Here is a 15,000-nt window from a genome sequence, read left to right as displayed (position 1 = left end):
CACCCCATTCCCCAGTACGTCCTCGACCAGATTGCGTTTGCCGAGGAGCAGCGTCGTCTCAGGGCCCTACAGCTGGAGGAGGAGGCCAAACTGAAGCAGGAGGAGGAGGAGGAGGAGGAGGAGGCCAAGCTCAAGGGGGAGATCGAGATGAAACAGGAGGTTGAGAAGACGCTCGTGGCCGTGGAGAGCCAGTAGAACTCGCGCGCACCAGCAAGCTTATGGTATGGACGCTACTTTAGATTCTGGGGCTCAGGCAAGGTGAATGAAATTATAGTGAAGGGTAATAATAGTCTTTTTTGAGATGATATGCAAAGGATTTTTCATTTCAATGCTTCTTCGTCACTACACATAAAACAAAGTAGCAAATATATAACCAAAGGGGTCTCATAATACAGTCTACGTAGGATTATATGACATTTAGCAATTTAATATCAATTTATGGGAAGACAGATAACAATGGGGTGTTGGGTAATGATCTCTCTCTCTCTCTCTCTCTCTCTCTTTTACTTCTGTGTCAAGTGTACCTATATAGAAAATACATATGTGGTGTAAAGAAAAGCGTTGTTTTTCTCTCAGTTGATCCAGTTTTCCTGTTTGATTTTTTCTTTGATAGCGTGACAGTCTATTTCATCATCATCATCATCATCATACTACGACTACTACTGCTACAACTACTACTACTACTAACAGTAATAATAATAATAATAATAATAATAATAATAATAATAATAATAATAATAATAATAATGACAACAAACCCAACACTAAAAACAAAAAACAAAACACACACAAATAAAGAAACAGAAAAAAACACTCATAGCATTACCCTAACACACAGCTCACTAAATCGAACAAACACACATCACCTAACACATCCCAAGCCCTCCCTCTAACCCACCTAACCCACCTAACACTCCAGGAAGTGAACGTGGGTGTGTGTTAAGATCTGAGAAGGAAAGGTGGAGGACAAGAGGGTGAAACTTAAGATGCATGACGCTTTTTGAGGCAGGTGGGATGAGGTGGTGGGTGTGGAATGCCCTGTGAGGTGGATGGGGTGGGTGTGAGTGGGGTGGATAGGGTTAAGGATGGGTGGATGGGGTAGGTGTAGTGGATGGAGGTGGGTGAGGTGGGGTGGATGGGATAGGTGAACAGATAGGGTGGAAGGGGTTGAACATACGGTGAGGTGGGGTGGATATGGTGGATGGAGGTGGGTAGGGTGGATGGGTTAGATGTGATTCAGTGGTATGGATGGGGTGGATGGAGCTGATATGAGTGGATGGAACGCATGAGGGTGGCAGCAGTGGAATGTCCTGTGAAGTGGATGGAGGTGAATGGGGTGTGTCGATTACCTGATCCTAAAATTAATGCTCTGGCCTGCATCTTGTTAGGGGTGATAATAGACTGGGTGTTTGTTTGTTTGGGAGTTGTTAGGAGGGACTGGAGAAACACACACACCAAGGCGGTGGCTTAGTCGGTAGAGAGGTGGGCTGCAGTCCTACTGGACCCAGGCTCAAATCCCAGCTGTGACAGGGAACAGTTTAAGGATTTGAATATAATAAGAACAGGCTTTACTAATCTACCAGAAGACCCGCCGACATGTCGTAAAAACACCCCCACTAATACCAATACACCAGTCCAGTATGAGACAGCCCTAGCATGTATTCAATATGGACGGTGGGTGTTAACGCCGAAGTGGTGACATGTAGAGGTGTATGGTATGTAGAAGGACTACTGGGCCTTGGGAGCAGGCTGTGAAGCCTATGCCCAGTCAGACACATAAACACACACACACACACACACACACACACACACACACACACACACACACACATACATTTAATCTATACGTTTCTCTCTCTCTCTCTCTAGACACATATAACACACACATACACATACACCACACACACACACACACACACACACACACACATTTAATCTATACGTTTCTCTCTCTCTCTCTCTAGACACATAAAACACACACACACACATACACACACACACACACACACACACACACACACACACACACACACACACACACACACACACACACACACACACACACACACACATTTAATCTATACGTTTCTCTCTCTCTCTCTCTAGATACATAAAACACACACACACACACACACACACACACACACACACACACACACACATTTAATCTATATGTTTTTCTCTCTCTCTCTTTCTCTCTCTCTCTCTCTTCTCCACATTCCTTCCTTACCTCGCCTGAGCATCTCTCGAGCGATGATGCAATGGAGAGGAAACGCGAGAGAAAGTAATGGTAACTCTCTTTCTCTCTCTCTCTCTCTCTCTCTCTCTCTCTCTCTCTCTCTCTCTCTCTCTCTCTTTATTCAGGATCTCAAACACTTTTTTTTCTCTCTCTCTACAAGTATTATATTACTACGCAAACCCGTTACCTTGTAAGAAAAAAATATAACCATTCCCTTTTGACTCTAACTTGGCCTAAAATTGCCATCTCTCCATCTTGAATGTTAAGTTATAGCAAGAGATGGACACTGGAAAATGATGCTAGTCACGAATATGTGCTGTGGATGTCGAACCGTAGCACATTTTTCTGCCACTGAACTTACGTGAAAAAAAGGACGAAAATCTGGGCCAAGTGGAAGTGAAGAGGGTACAGAAAAGAAAGTCTTGGAAAATAGTTACAGATTTAACATGTAATTTCTCAATACTGTCATAATTATTTTGGTAAATGTTGATGTCAGAGGAAATATATGTGTTCCATCCTTCCCCTACCTCTCTCTCTCTCTCTCTCCCTCCCTCCCTCTCTCTCTCTCTCTCTCTCTCTCTCTCTCTCTCTCTCTCTCTCTCTCCGACACTCCCTCTCGCCCCACTCTCACTCTTTCTCACGTCTCTGCGAAACTGAAAGTGGTTCTGCCTAAGCACAGTTACAAAGGTCAGCCAGGAGGAGGGTGGGGTGGGGTGGGAGTGAGACGAGAGGGGAGGGGAGTGGGAGAGAGGGGAGGGGAATGGGAGAGAGAAGGGGAAAGAAGAGAGGGGATGGGAACTGAAGAGAGGGGAGAAGAGGGGAAAAGAGGGAAGGAGAATGAGAGAGAGAGGGAAATAAGAGAGAGGAAGGGAGCTGAAGAGAAATGAAGGGAGGGGAAGGGAAGAGTAGAGAATGAAGGAAGGGAAGGGTGAGGGGAGAGGGGAAGGAGTGGAACGGGGAACTAGAGGTGAGGTGAAGAAGAAGGAAGAAGAAGAAAGGAGAGAGATGAAAGAAGACGGAGGGAAATGGAGGGAGGAGTAAAAAGGGTACGTAAGGCGTGAAGAAAGGAAGCGATGGCAGGAGAGAAGAGGAAAGGAAGGGAAAGGGAATTAAAAGATGGAAAAGTGAGAGAGAGAGAGAGAGAGAGAGAGAGAGAGAGAGAGAGAGAGAGAGAGAGAGAGAGAGAGAGAGAGAGAGAGAGAGAGAGAGAGAGAGAGAGAAATATAGTAAACAGTAATATGTAGAAATATGAAAAAAATGAGTCAAAAACAGCACACATTTTCACTACAGTCCTACCACAAATATGATCCCTTGAAGACTGCCATTCTCTCCACGAAAAGTAAATAAATAAATAAATAAATAAATAAATAAATGGATAAATAAAAAGGTGGAATTTATGGAGACGCAGTAGATTTTGGGGACAAGGATTTTTGAAAGTAAAATATCTGAAAGTAGAATACATGATAATATTTGCTGACACTGAACGTGTGTGTGTGTAAGTGCGTGAGTGTGTGTGTGTGTGTGTGTGTGTGTGTGTGTGTGTGTGTGTGTGTGTGTGTGTGTGTGTGTGTGTGTTGTCTTTAGGTTTTCCTTGCTATATATTTACGATTTTATCAAACTATGGAGAGACTTCCAAAATCAGAATTTCGAGAACGCCTATGTCGAACCCTCTAGTGGGAAACATACCTCCAGTGCTCAATTAAAACACCTAAAAACACCAAGAATAATATATAAAACACGTCCATGGTCTGAAGAATCCAAAAAAAACACAGGAATTGCAAAGTAAGTGCCTTCTGTGGAGAGCATCTAAAAATTTGATAGCTTGATTTTCTCGTGTTTACATTCAGTTCCTCATGACGAATTCATTTTTTTCTTTCATCTTTTATTTAGGTCTGATACCACTCACTAGAATATAAGGCTACATCATGTATCCTGACTGTATTTAGCTTCCGTTAGCCCTTTCACCATTTGGACGCGCGCACACACACACACACACACACACACACACACACACACACACACACACACACATTCTAATTGCACACCCAACCTACACTCAAACCTCATGACCCACAAGTCCACACCACACACACACACACACACACACATACACACACACACACACACACACCACACACACACACACACACACACACACACACACACACACACACACACACACACACACACACACACACACACACACACACACACACACACACACACACACACACACACACACACACACATGACCACCAGGGAAACCGCACAACCTCCTTAGAAATACCACCACCCACACACCACTCTTCTCAAGAATTTCCGATCAGAGAACCAGACTCTACAATCATTTATATTACGATTCACTTGATATATTTTCTTTAATAGTTAGCTCCCCCTCTCTCTCTTTCTCTTTCTCTCTCCCTCTCTCTCTCTCAAACACGTCACCATTGTCATTATACTAACCTTATTTCCTCTTTTAGGCATGGGGTGGTTAGGATAAAAATAAATGGGAAAAAGATAACACATAAGCATATTATAAGCATGTAAACAGTGATGGCAAACTACATCTTCGTTTTCTGTGGCCACTTTGATGATGGTTTTCTTAGATTTGTTGATTTCCTATTTTCTTGTGTCTGGATCCTACTTACCTTCCTATCTTCATCTCCCACTCTCCCCTTTCACTCCTCTTGTCTCAGCTCACTCTCCCCCTCTCCCCTTCCACCCCCTCATCTCAGCTCACACACTCACCATTCTCGTCCCTCACACATCAGCATCATCTCTCTCATCCTGTCACTCCATCTCCCAAGTCTATCAGTGTGTTGTTCTTTTTACCTGTTTCTGGAACTTACCCTCTCGCCTTCACCTCCCACCCTCCCCTCTCACACCTCTCGTCTCTGCTTACCTTCCCACCCATCATTTTCTCACCTTTCCTCTCATCCATCTTTCCCTCACCTTTCCTCTCACCCACTGTCATGTCTCATTCCTTCGTCTTCGTGGTTTTCTCAGTCAGTTCCTTCTTCCTTGTCACTCCCTCCCCTCCTTGTTTCTCTCCTGCCGTTCTCCTTATTCATACATTCAGTCATCTTATTTCTCGCTTTCTCTGTATCCTTACCCCCCCCCTCACTCTCTCTTCCTTTCTCTCCATCGCTTCTCTTTCCCTCCCATACCTCTCCACCCCTTCCCTTTCCCTCAAACCCTTTCCACCCTTCATCCTTCCTTCTTCCATTCCTTAATCCTCTCTTCTTCCCTCCAGCCCCTCTAAATCCCTCCCTCTTCCTCCTATCTCATCTCATCCAATTTTCTCCCATCCCTATCCACTTTCTATCCTTTTCTTTTTATCCCTTCTCTCTTTCCCTTCTGTTTCTCTCCACCCTTTTCCCTTCCCTCTCCCACCCCTTACCGCTCTCTCCACCATTCCAATCCCTCTCCATCTCTCCTCCTTTCCTCCCATCCTTCCTCCATCGCCTTACCCCTCTCTCCATCTCCCCAATCCCTCTCCATCCCTCCTCCTTTCCTCCCATCCTTCCCCATCCCTTACCCCTCTCTCCACCCCTCCAATCCCTCTCCATCCCTCCTCCTTTCCTCCCATCCCTCCCCCATCGCCTCCCAGTGTCGTGATGTCCGCCAACCATGTCTTTAGCCTGGTCGCCCCCCCAAAAGCCTGAGCCCACGATAGAGAGGATGCTTCGTGACCTCGTCTGACCCGGGGCAAGTAGGCAGGTACCGGGGTGGCCAGGTCAAGGAGGGTAGGCCACGCACACACATACACACATACTACTTGCACACACACACACACACACACACACACATACACACACACACGCGCACACACACACACACACACACACACACACACACACACACACACACACACACACACACACACACACACACAAACAGAGACACAGACACACACACACAAAAGAACAAACAGGTGCCTACAGTTACGTTTCTGGTTTCTCTCTCTCACTCTCTCTCTCTCTCTCTTGATCTCCACCTCCTAATTCCCTTCAGTAAAGTCTCCAATCTTAGTCCTTATTTTCTATTGTCGACTTTACTCCTTCAGAATAATAAGTAAACAGCGTATTTTGCAGGAGAGGTAGCCCGAGTAAGACAGGATGAAGAGGTGGAAGGTGAGGGGAAGTAGAGAGAGAGTGGGGGAGGAGGGGAGAGGGATGGGGAGGAAGGGGGGGGTCAGGGAGAGGTCAGGGGTATGGGTGGAGTGTTGTAGGGAAGAGTATCCTTGACCTTTTGTGGGATTACATGGTTCTGTGTCATCTCTCTCTCTCTCTCTCTCTCTCTCTCTCTCTCTCTCTCCCCCCTATCTCTCTCTCTGGCTTTTTCTCTCTATCTGTCTGTCTGTCTGTCTGTCTGTCTTCCTCCTTCCCTCTCTCTCTCCCTCTTTCTCTCTCTCTTCCCCCCCCCTCTCTCTCTCTCTACCTACCTACCTACCTACCTATCTCTCTTACCCCTTCCCCTCCCTCTGTCTTTCTGTGTGTCTGCCTGTCTGTCTCCCTCCCTCCCTCTCTTTCTCCCTCTCTCTCTCTCTCTCTCTCTGTCTGTCTGTCTGTCTCTCTCTCTCTCTCTCTTTCTCTAACATTATTGTCACATATCCTCAATACATGATAAGGAAGATGAAGCCTGAGTTAAGAAAAAAGCTCCATCTATCTATCTATCTAACAATCTATCCCCAGACGCCTTAATCCCTTGAGCGGTGGCCACAAACAAATCACCTCCATGTAGCCCTGTCCCCCGCCATTTCACTGCCCTCCCCCCAGCTCACACACCCCTCTCTCATATACCTCTTCATTTTAAAGTACTGTAGAGTCTTTGACCATCTTAACTGTGGCGCGTGGCTGTGGAAGGCGTCTTAAAGGCTCTGAGGCGCCTTAAGGATACACGTAGACGCAGGAGAAGACATAAGCATCCCCCTCAACAATCGCGCTCCCTAGCACCTTTTCCTTAGCGATTTATTTTTGGGTATGGCTGGGTACTATCCTTTTGTGCGTTATTTTTGCAGAGTATGGCGATGTTTGAAGGTTTTGTATTACACAGAATAAGACAGTAAGTGGCAATAAGCAAAATAAATCGCACAGGAAAAGGTGTTAGGGATCTTCCTTAACCCGGGATTCGTAACCAAGCAGGAGAAAGAATTTAAAGGATTTTTTTTCCACCTTAAATAGCCATCTGTCTTACTAAACCCTTTCTACTCTAACTTGACCCAAAACTGCCATCTGTCCACATTGACTTCTGAATTGAAACAGTGGATTAACACTTGAAGAGGCTGCTGGTCACGAAGAAGTGCTATGGAAAGGAGGTTAGAGTCCCAGCAATATCTCTTTCAGCCACTTACCCACATGAAATAACCCGCAGAAGGACGAAAATCTGGGCCAGGTTAGAGTGAAAGGAGTATAGCCGTTCCAGTGAAAGTTAAATGGCAGAAACAACTTAACAGGGGAAGGATGACAGGGTAGTGGCGAACTGAAGGGAAATTTTTCGATATATTTTTATTTTTCAGTTCTGATTTTCGAGTACGACTTTTGTTTATTGTAATTTCTGGCGCTTAAGTCCTCTGAGTCTCAAAAATCCATCATATAAATTACGTAACCTTGGAAGCAAGAGTGTTTTTCTCTATATAACAAATTCACGTAAGTACCCTTTTTTTTTTTTCTTTTTTTTTTTTTACATTCTGCGTTTATTGACTCATTCATCTTCGTCTCCCGTCTCGTCCCCCTCCTCCCATTCCTCCCCCCCTCCTCCCCTCTCCCCTCCCTCCTCCCCCTCCCCCTCCCCCCTTCGGCTTGTCCTTGGGGTACAAAAATTAAAATAGGAATTGCTTGGCACCCAAATATTTATCAGGCTATAAAACCGGAGATTAGGATTGTCCATTTTGGTTGGAGGTTTATCAGTTGGGAAAATAAAACTGTGTGTGTGGGTGGGGGTGGGGGGGTTGTGTGCGTGTGTGTGTGTGTGAGAGAGAGAGAGAGAGAGAGAGAGAGAGAGAGACAACCAACATTACAAAGCAAAATAAAATAAACAGAGAGAGAGAGAGAGAGAGAGAGAGAGAGAGAGAGAGAGAGAGAGAGAGAGAGAGAGAGAGAGAGAGAGACAACCAACATTACAAAGCAAAATAAAATAAACACACACACACACACACACACACACACACACACAGAGAGAGAGAGAGAGAGAGAGAGAGAGAGAGAGAGAGAGAGAGAGAGGCCTTTAAAAAACTAAAACTTCTTGGAATGGTGCGTGATCTTCAGCAGGGTACACATGTACTAAACAATAATGTAATCTTTATATTCAGTGTCTTGTATTGCGGCTGAGATATTAGATATTGTGTTTTGCCTCGTATCTGGGGTCCTGTCTGTTCCTGTCTATTTTAAGTTTTGGCATATGAATGGTTTTTGTCTCTCTGTCTGTCTGTCAGGGCCGTATTACCAGGTATAGGCAAAATGGGCAACTGTCCACCAGGCCACGGCCTGTCACAGTCCATCCAGACTTCCAGACAGGAATAAATATACGTTTTGGGTGTCCAGATAAGGGCCATCACCCATCAGGCTATCAAAAAAAAAGCCATTATAGGCCATGCCAAAATTTCACTGGAAGTAAGGAAAAAGATCTATATGTTGCAGGCCAACCGTCTGCGTTGCCTACCAGACCACACCAGGGTTAATCCGGCCCCGCTGTCTGTCTACCTGCCTGTCTGTCTCTCTCTGTCTCTATCTATCTATCTATCCTTCCCAGTCTATCCGCCTGCCACCACTACACCCTGCCCTTCTCCCAGCAGCCCACAATCTTCCCAAACCTCCACACTGCGATCACGCCCGTTTTCCTTCAAGGCCGTGAGAACATAGGCCTGGGAATATGCAAATGAGAATGGGGGAGGGGGGTACTTGGCTAAATGATTCGTGGTGCTGTTGGTAGCTTGCAGGGCTTTGGTCGTGAGGATCGGGGTGACTCATGTTCGAATCCCATAGCAAACAAATTTTTTTACTCATCCACGTCCTCGTCCTCCTCCTCCTCTTCTTTTTCATCTTGGTTGAGAGGGGCGCCTTCACGTAGTGGCACTGACCTACCCATGATGCTCCACTGCCTGGTTATATAAGCGTTCTTTTACCTTTCTCCCTGTCCCCCAAAGGACGATGGTGGACTGCGGGAGGAGGGCACCTTCAGTCTACAGTCCACTGGGTTCACATTGCTACTACAACTTCTTTTGTTACTACTACCACCAACACTACTACTACTACCACTACTATTGCTACTTCTACCACTGCTGCTACTACTACTACTACTACTACTTCTATTTCTACACGACTCTGTTCTGGCACTAATACCGAACAGCCAATACTGAAACCATCTTGAGCCATCTCCTTCAGCGCTTGTGTCGTGGTAATAGCGGTGGTGTGTTTAGGATTTATCGATGGGTCTTGTGGAGGAGCAAAAACGAGAGATATTCAGACCTTCAAGCTTTTATTTTCCAGACCTAAAACTCTTTGGTCTTAAGCCCTTCCGTACGATAAACATTTTTTCTTCAATTCTGTAACTACTTTAGATGATTTCCTTCCTTATTCAGACGTTCATATGACTATCAAATCCTAAAACTGTTTGGATTCTACCCCTTTAATATGATGAGGTATTTTTTTTTTATCTTTCTACTCTTGTCAGACGATTTTTCTCTGCATAGGGGAGGTCTCGCATTCAGTAAGACACGAGGGATCTAACATTCACTACAAAGCGTCTTTACTGGGATGGATAAAACCGTCTGGGTGGTGCTCCTTCTCACTTTTTCCTGCCACTTTCAGTTGGTTGGGTTTGGTGGGCGAAGAGAGAATTCCCTTTTTACTATCCTTGTCTTATTCTAGTAATCTCGCCACACGCTTCAAAGAGCTAAAATGGGCCACCTCCCACGCCCGGGTATATCAGTGCCACCACATGAAGGCGTCTCTCATTAGCACCGGATGAGTAAAAACACAAAGTAAAACACCTAAACGCTCCCCAACCCCACAATAATGACGGAGGAAGGGGAGGGGGTGATTGAAGGTTGGTGGCAGGGGAGGTTAGGAGGGGAATGATTTGGCCCTCGTGGTTCCGCATTGAGGTTGAGGGTGCCAGGGTTGGTGAGGGGCGAAGACGACACGACAGGAAGATGTGGGGCCTGGGGGGAAGGGGTGGATAGTTAGGATGCTTTGTTGGCTGCTAGGTTAGGGAAGAGGAGGAGAGTGAGCATGCTGTGCTGGATGCTAGGTTAGGGGTTTTAGTGAGGGAGGACGGTTTGGAGTGGCACGAGAATTAAAACGAGACCCTGAAGGCAGATACGGCAAGGCAGGAGGAAGTAGGGCGTGAGAGGAAGGACCTGAGGGGGATATTGTGTTGGATGTCAGTCTAAAGGAGTAGATTAGAGTGGAGGAGAAGACGGAATGGAGAATGGAGAGGTGGGAGGGAGGTTTGCTAAGCCTCAACACACAGACAATGGGACACACGTATGAAATGAGTAAGGTGTAGATTGTTTTTTTTTTATGAATTAGATGAGGTAGGTTTAGACTAAGGGAGAGTGACCTTGGATCCGTATTCTCGTCGATTGAGGAAGCACCATAACACCGTTTCCTATGTAATTTAGTTTGTTTATTACACCTTACTGTCCTTTTCAGTCTTATATAAATCCTTCCAGTATCAACATACTCTGGATAAAACAACGTACAAAAGACTACTAACCACCCATATCCAAAAATAAACCACATACCTCCACGATTAACAACTGGAGGTGCTAAGACGATGATGATGATGATGATTCACTCTTTGATACTTTTCCACCTCATCTTCTGTCTTCTTCCCCTTCTTCCATCTCATCCTCGGTCTTCCACCCCTTCTTCTCCCTCCTGTCCACTGCATATAGCACTGCCACACTTACATATACACAAACTTGTACCCCAAACTCATACGTTATAGGGTGATATGCAGTAGGAGAATGATGATGATGATGATGATGATGATGTTACTCTATTTTCCCTCCGCCTCATCCTCGGGCTCCTCCTCCTCCTCCCACCGACCTTGCTCTCTCTCACTCCCCCCCACACACACAATGCCTCATCCGTATTCAGGAGATGAAAGGTTAATACGGTGATGGTGATGATAATGGAGATAGATGATGATGACGATGTTGATAATGATGATGATAACGATCATAATGACGATGACATTCTCTTTACTCTCCTTCCACCTAACGCCCAGTCTCCCTCTCCACCTGACCTTGCCCCTAAACACACACACACACACACACACACACACACACACACACACACACATACCTTGCCCCTAAACACACACACACACACACACACACACACACACACACACACACACGACAAACAACCCCTGAGCTAAGCAGAAAACTCAGTCCAGTTTTTGTTCCTACGTGACGCTCGTGAAATTATACCTGTAAATACCTGGGCGGGGGGGGGGTAATTACGTAAGGGAGTCGTGGTGAACCGCTCTCCTCTTCCCACGATGAGAGAGAGAGAGAGAGAGAGAGAGAGAGAGAGAGAGAGAGAGAGAGAGAGAGAGAGAGAGAGAGAGAGAGAGAGAGAGAGAGAGAGAGAGAGACTACATAAATACACAAACTGCAATGATCTTGAGGGAAAAAATCTGGTTTTAAGTTAACCATTAAAATTTGAGGTCACGAGAGAGAGAGAGAGAGAGAGAGAGAGAGAGAGAGAGAGAGAGAGAGAGAGAGAGAGAGAGAGAGAGAGAATAACTGCAGGGATAACAGCTCAAGGTTACTCAGTGTGGTCATGAGCCAGTGGCCTTCCCCAGGTGACTCCTTGGGTCCTCCTCTGTTTACATGCCCAAGGACGAATAACTTATTCTTGTTTAGTTATTATTCCATGGCTCCTGTAACACCATCTCTTTTATTACTCCAGTCCTCTCCTGCAGGGGTGTTGGAGAGGGACGCCTTAGTGTGGTGACACTGACATAACCTGGTAACGCCACTACCTGGGTATACAAATGTCCCTCACATTCCCCCATCTCACCTGAAAGGAGTCCCTAAATACCAGGATTCTCTCTTATTATTCCAGTCCTCTCCTCCTGGGATGCTGGATTGGGACGCCTTCGTGTGATGGCACTGTTATAACCTGGTAACTATAGTGCCTGGTTATTGAAACGTCCCCTAGATTGTTACCTCCATCTCCCCCAAAAGAAGGATGATGAACTGCATGTATGGGGGAACCTCAGCCTGTAGTCCATCAAACTAACTTCAAATCGTGATCATGCAACCCTTTGGCAATCTCGGAACGGCTTCGACTTTTGGCCTTTTTTCTCGCAAACTCAAAACGATAATTTACGTTTTGAGAGAATATTCAACTGCAGGGGATAGATGTAGCCATGTAAAATCCCACCATTGTCAGGGAGCTCTCCAAGAAAATGTAAAAAAAAAAAAAAAAATAAGCTGTAAAATGAATAAACTCGACACCGGACTGAAAGGGTAAGCTATTTAGAACACAGAAGGTATGTGAAGTGAATGAACTAGGAAGACTCTTAAAACTTTCATTTCAGGCGACGTCCTTCCTGGTTATTTTTACTGCCTTCAGACCAATTTAATTCAGGTGACGTCCGTGTTAGTTATTTCTGCTGATGTCAGACCAAATTAATCCACTTGGAAAAAAGTCTCTCGTACTGAAGGGACTGATTAATGCCTCACCTAACCCTTCCTTCTCGAAAATTTGGAGCTGAACAAAATCGTCACTAAATAAATAAACAATTAAATAATAAATAAATAATAAAAGATGACAAGAATAAATTGAAAAAATATCCCCAGTCTCAGAGGGTTAATGGGGGAAAATTTTAGTACACGGATCAGTGTAGAAAATTTAGGGTATAAAATAAGAAAAATAAATAAAATAAGTAAATAAATACAAGATGGCAGGATGAATTGAAAAAAACATCCCCGGGGTCAAAGGGTCAAAGTGAAAAAATTTAGTTTAAGAATCAGAATGTAGAAAATTTAGAGTACGCAAAGGGACAAATGAATCGACCCTGACCTAGCAAACTTAAAGACACGAAGGAAAAACACGAAAATAATATAAGACACGAATTACTGTAGAGGCTGAGTAGAGTCTATATTAAGGTATGGAAATGAAGGTAAGAAAGCTAGCATGACATTTAGGTAAGGAGGTGATTTTTGGGTTGGTAATGAGAGTGAAATGAAGAATGAGGAGAGGGAAGGATGATTTAGGGTGAAGAAGGATTTTCTGAGAAGGATTTATTAGGAAGGATTTACTAAGAAGGATTTACTAAAAAGGATTTATTAAAAAGGATTTATCAAGAAGGATTTACTTAGGAAGATTTACTAAGAGAATTATTAAGAAGGATTTACTAAGAAGGATTTTCTAAGAAAGTTTTACTAAGAAGGATTTATTAAGAAGGATTTACTAAGAAGGATTTATTGAGAAGGATTTACTAATTAAGGTTTATTAAGAAGGATTTATTATGAGGGATTGATTAAGAAGGATTTATTAAGAAGGATTAATAAATAAGAATTTACTAAAAAGGATTTATTAAGAAAGATTTATTAAAAAGAATTTACTAAGAAGGATTTACTAAGAAAGATTTACTAAGAAAGATTTACTAAGAAGGATTTATTAAAAGGATTTATTAAGAAGGATTTATAAGAAAGATTTATTAAGAAGGATTTACTAAGCAGGATTTATTGAGAAGGATTTACTAATACGAGTTTATTAAGAAGGATTTACTAAGAAGGATTTACTAATAAGGGTTTATTAAGAAGGATTTATCAAGAGGGATTTATCAAGAAGGATTTACTAAGAAGGATTTATTATGGAGGATTTATTAAGAAGGATTTATTAAGAAAGATTTATTAAGAGGGATTTAATAAGATGGATTTAGTAAGGAGGATTTACTAACAATGAGGTAACTGGCCAGGAACTTGTTTATAATTGTTAAAAATGCCAACGTACACGTGCAATTATTTTCGGCCGTAAAAAAAGATGAAGTCTTGTCTCAAATTATACAGTACAAGCAACTTTAGACAAATGAAAAAAAAAAAAAAAAAAACAGAAAAGAAGAAAAAGAAAAGGGACACTCAGATTAAACTCTTATTGTTTTTACCATATTTTTGTACTAATAAAGCACCACGTATTCTTTGCGGGACATGGTATTATTATTATTATTATTATTATTGTTATTTATATTTATATTTTCATAATAACAGAACAGAGGGAGGAAAAACATTTGTGTAAAAAAAAAAAATCCATACACCAGATTACTGGCGTCCTCCATTCATAAAATATCTGTAACAGTTGGACTTGAACAGGTGTAGGTTGAAGTTTGGAGGGAAACAACTCTGGGGAAGCGAGTTCCAGAGAGATGCAGTTCGGCGAATGAAAGAATTCTGATTGGCAGAAGTTCTGCAATATGGCTGAGTGACGTTCCAGTCATGAGTGCTACCAGATGCCCGTGTAGCATGAGGGAAAGCATGGAGGGGTGGCACAATGGATGCAACTTCGTCTGAGCATTTGCCATAAAAATATCTGTAAAATAATGCAAGGGAGGCAACATTCCCTCTTACCTGTAGGGGAGGTAGTTTATTTATGATAGCAGGGTTGTTAATAATTCCAACAGCTTTGTCTAGTTGTTTTAATGCAACCTCTCCACATCCACGCCACAAAGGTGAGCAGTATTCAAGCTGAGAGCGCACATGACTCTTATAAATTATAGCTAACTGCTCGTCAGTGAAGAAG

At 43.6% G+C, this 15,000-nt stretch overlaps 1 pseudogene across 1 annotated transcript in view; it reads left to right on the top strand.

Annotated features, from left to right (window-relative positions):
- LOC145394661 (uncharacterized) overlaps positions 1–15,000 on the top strand; it is a 73,327-nt pseudogene that overhangs the window by 5,219 nt on the left and 53,108 nt on the right. Inside the window, exon 3 of the transcript XR_013896477.1 lies at positions 1–191. This exon is cut by the window's left edge and continues 103 nt beyond it. The product of XR_013896477.1 is annotated as an uncharacterized LOC145394661 (transcript). The remainder of the gene's footprint in view (positions 192–15,000) is intronic.

Source organism: Coenobita brevimanus, chromosome 28, assembly GCF_032717465.1.
Source record: "Coenobita brevimanus isolate Jiangsu-jjx chromosome 28, ASM3271746v2, whole genome shotgun sequence".
Lineage (NCBI taxonomy): Eukaryota > Metazoa > Arthropoda > Malacostraca > Decapoda > Coenobitidae > Coenobita > Coenobita brevimanus.
This window is presented reverse-complemented; position numbering and strand designations above follow the sequence as displayed.